This window comes from Notamacropus eugenii, chromosome 3 (genome assembly GCF_028372415.1).
Source record: "Notamacropus eugenii isolate mMacEug1 chromosome 3, mMacEug1.pri_v2, whole genome shotgun sequence".
Classification (NCBI taxonomy): domain Eukaryota; kingdom Metazoa; phylum Chordata; class Mammalia; order Diprotodontia; family Macropodidae; genus Notamacropus; species Notamacropus eugenii.
In genome coordinates, this window is record NC_092874.1 from 415,523,010 (window position 1) to 415,527,714 (window position 4,705).

Sequence of the window (4,705 nt, forward strand, 5' to 3'; positions counted from 1 at the left end):
AAAAACCCACTATTTTGGAATCCAGTTCCATCTAGTTCTCGGACTGGTCCCGCTGCGGTTCCTCGAAGGCCAGCTGCAGGAAGAGGAGCGTCAAGCCCCAGGAGCCCTGCTGGAGAAGAAGCTCCCGCCACCGCAGCCCTTTCCCTCCCACTTGCCGGTGCTTTTCCGTGTGTGGGGAAAGGGAGCCGGTCCACCCTCGCAGCCAAGATGTCCAAGAGAAAGGTCAACTCTGCAGAAGGGGAAGTACGGAAGGAGCCCAAGAGAAGGTCGATTAGATTGTCAGCTAAACCAGTTCTTGCAAAGGTTGAACCTAAGCCTGAAAGGACAGCTGGAAAGAATAAATCTGAGGACAAAAAAAATTCACACAAAAGGAAAAAAGCAAAAGGAAAACAAGCAGAAGCTACTAACCAAGAAGACAATAAGGATGACTTGCCTGCAGAAAATGGAGAACCTAAAAATGAAGAGGTTCCAGTCTCTGATTCAGCAGGAGAGAAAGAAACCAAATTTGAACAACATATTATACCATGTGTTTTAACGATTGTCCCTGTTATCTCCAGTCTTGTACAATTCAGAGGAATATTTATATCAACTATTTTGTAAATGCCAGTTTTTTAGTAGCTCTAGAAAGACATTTTTAAGAAGGAGGAAATCCCACCTCATCACATTAGTTTTTTAAAATGTTTAGATAAATGTAAGCCAATCTAAAGTGGCTTTATTTAGATTCCTCTTTAAAGAGGTCAAATCATGTGCTGCTTGTCGGTTTGGTTTGTTGTTTGTTTAAGTACAACCAGAAATTAGTAAAATGTTGACTAGTATGGTTTTGTGTGTCTTGTGCATAGACAACGTTCCATAAGCAGTTTCGACATATTAAATGAAACATAGATAGCAATTTGGAATTGTGACCATGAATTTTAAAGCTTTTATTTTAATCCGTATCCATCTTGTCTTTCCGTACAATAGTTTTCTAAATAAAACTGCTCCCTGATGGTGGATATCCCTTTCAAAATTGTGTGCTATCTGTGACATTGTCATCTTTGGTAGGGTGGTACATTTTTTTCCCAGTAACTTCATTAATGTGCTTTAAAAGACTGGAAAATCTGTACAACGAGTATAGTTTTATCAAATACAGAATTAGTGGAACTTTGCTTTGTTAAAGACCAAACAACTTATCCATATCCATGATACTGGTATTTGATAACCTCTTTTTAGGGAGAGTTAAAGTAAGAAAGTCACTGAAATAACAGTTCAGAAAAGGATTATAACTACATAATTTTTAGACTTTTCTAGCATTTTTAAACGTACAATTTATTCACAGTGTCTGTGTACTCATTACCAAATGAATTAATAAAATCTTGATTATAAAAAAAACCCCAGTATTTTTGCAACAATTAGCACAATTGAGCAAAATCATCCACAGATTTCTTAAATGTTACCTCAAACTCTTGGGCGTAGAGTCATTTCTGAGGGTTTGGGGAACTATGCAACTATGTATATTTCTATCTCTTCAAAGAATGACCTTGATTTAATATAAATTAACTTCCTTCTGGGAAAATAGAGCCTAAGTAAGAGAGTATATTATTAGTATGGATATCTTTTTTCACAATAATTGAACTTTGAATGGAGGGAATTTATCAATTTCTTTGTTATTTATGTATATATGTTTGTGAGTACGTATATTCCTTTCGAATATTCTACTTTTGACTGTCAAATTATTTCATTGATCTACAGTTAGAAAGGACTTCAGAGTAGTTCAAAAAGTACATTAAAGATGAAACAGGTACAAGCAAGTTAAGTAATATTCCCAAGACTATATAGTAAATAATGATTAGAGTTGGAATTTAAACCCAGGTTTCTGACTCCAGAGTCATAACCCTTTCCACTGTAATCTCTATATATACTATAGTTCATATTGCATCTTTTTTTAAAATTTTTTCACCTAGATATGAATTAATCACCTGGGTCCTTCTAAATAACTGAAAACTATCCACTTACTTTGAGATAATATAAACTTGTATCTTCTAGATTCTGAATCATTTAATTCTATAATTATAAGAATCTGATCACCATTGAGTCTTGGATGTTCTGGATTTATATTGTCATTTTACCTGCCAACAAAAGGAAGGTCATGAACCAAACAAGTTTGTGTAAAACTATAAAGCCATCTATTCAGAGATTTAGAGGAGAAAGGGACCATAAATGTTGTCCAATTTTGCTCCATTTTAATGGAGGAGTGAAGCAAGTCCCATATAGTTTTTTCCTTCCACAATCACATAGATATATTAAAGCTGAGGTCTGAACACATTCTGTGGCTCCAAATCCAGTGCTCAGTTAGCCTTAAATTCAAATAGTTAAAAATGAATTCTCTCTGTTTCTGTTCAAAACATCTTTCCTAGTAATTCCTTTTTGGTCATTTACTTAAAAATAAGTCCCAGAGGGGCCTTTTCCTTCCCTCTTTGTTTTTATTGTTGATTCTTTTTTTCCCCATTTTTATATCATTGAGAGAAAATTATTCCAATACCTTAGATTTAGGGAAGTAAAATATTCTGTTTTTTGTCTGACCCCTAAATTTCAACTACATATGAAAATGAATTTTTAGTTTTATATCTTCCTATCATTTTCTTAGGAAAATAACATTTAAATAGTTTTATATTGAAGGCTAAAAAAACTTTTGCATAATTTGTTTCCCTAGATAAACTTTCAAAGTACATTTTCACTTTTATCCCAATAATTGCTGAGCATTTTACCGGCAATGTTTTAATAGTTTTTGTTCTCATCAGTCATAATTAGAACAACCTACAAAACCAAATAGTCAAAATAAGGAAAATGACTAAAACATCATAAACCTTATAGTTTAGAAAGTTAAGGGGTCTTAGAGGTCACCATATCTAGACCCTCATTTTATTGATGAGGTAAATCATCTGTAAAATAGTGGTATTCATTAAGAGGCATAGCACAGGCGATTAAGTGACTTGTCCAGGGCCACACAGGTAATTAGTAATTGAGGTAGGATTTGAAAGTAGACCTTCCTAACTTCAAGTCCAGTGCCCTAGCTCCAACATGTACTGTATGTTTCACATACGTTCCCCTGGTGTAACTGTTTTGGGGAAGGGTTGCCTACTGATACAGAATGCTATCTATATATTACTTCTGAAGTACTCAACTGTTTTGGATGATTTTAACCAATCCATTAAAAGGTCCTTTAGTGCTGTGTGTGTGTGTGTGTGTTTGTGTGTGTGTGTGTGTGTGTGTGTGTGTGAGAGAGAGAGAGAGAGAGAGAGAGAGACGGAGAAAAGAGTTTACTTGTTAGTATCACCATTTCCGTATATATATATATACATATACATATATATTTGTGTGTATATATGTACATACATACATTATATATACATGTGTGTGCAACATAGAGGATGGAAAGATAAAAATTAAATGAGGAAACAAAGGAGAGAATACATACGCACATTTAGAAAGATAAATCTACATATATGCAAGCTATACAAACATATCTATAAATATAGATATCTATAGATATCCATATATGTGTATACATGCCTATATATATTATATATATACTGAATTAATTAGTTGATTATATATAGACATGCATGTATGTATGTACAGATGGTGGAGTGCTTGACCTAGAGTCAGAAAGACTCATTTTCTTGAGTTCAGATCTAACCTCATACACTTACTAGCTGTGTAATCCTCGGCAAGTCATTTAACAATGTTTGTCTCAGTTCCTCATCTCAAAAATGAGCTAGAAAAGGAAAAGGCAAACCACTCAACTGTCTTTGCTAATAAAACTCCAAATGTAGTCATGGAGAGTCTGATATGACTGAAAGGACTGAACAACGAAAATCTATATGTACAGATATATGATAGCTATACATATATATATATATATATACATATGAACATATACATACTTATATAAATATGCATACACATATATACACACATATATGTGTATATACACAGAGATAGGGGAGAGTGAAGGAGACAGAGAGAGAGAGAGAGAGAGAGAGAGGAAAGAGAGAGGGAAGGAGAGAGAGAGAGAGGAAAGAGAGAGGGAAGGAGAGAGACAGAGACTAGACTTGTTTTCATTGATAGAAGAAAATCTCAAGTTTGGAAACTCTTTTTACAAATAAGATTTGTTACCTTCTCTGCAATTTTTAGTCTTCGACAATTCTCTACCCATTAAAGGGTCCATGCCCTGGCTACTTCTTAAACAGGCCTATTCAATGAATGGATGTTGCCTCATCCTAAGTAAGTGAGTGGCTGCAAACACCCTGGCTTATAGGTCTCAAGGTCTTCCAATGCATCCTGAGTCATCTCCAGTCATCCTAATGAGTATCTGGTCACTGGATTCAGATGGCTCTGGAGAAATGAGGCTGGTGACCTGCACAGCCCTCCCTCACTCTAAACAAAGTCAAGTGCAAGTCATGTCATCATTTTCTTGATGACATGGTCTTCTTTGGCAAAGAAAGACAAACACAGACATTAGAGGATAAATAAGTGGTACAGAGTCACACACCCAGTATGTGCCAAAGGAGAAACTTGAACCCAGCTCTATGATGTGATGCTGCCTTTAATAAAAATGCATGTGAAATAGAGTTAAGCTGCTTTCAGAGAGAAAGAAACTAGCAGTTAGAGAACTCCTTAAAATACTTTTTTTGTACCTCATATTTGAGTTCATCTTTGAAGAAAG

The 4,705-nt window shown here is 35.0% G+C and overlaps 1 pseudogene; it reads left to right on the plus strand.

Moving 5' to 3' along the window:
* The first annotated feature begins 207 nt into the window (after window positions 1–207).
* On the plus strand, window positions 208–600 carry LOC140532257 (non-histone chromosomal protein HMG-14 pseudogene; annotated as a pseudogene).
* The last annotated feature ends 4,105 nt before the right edge of the window (window positions 601–4,705 follow it).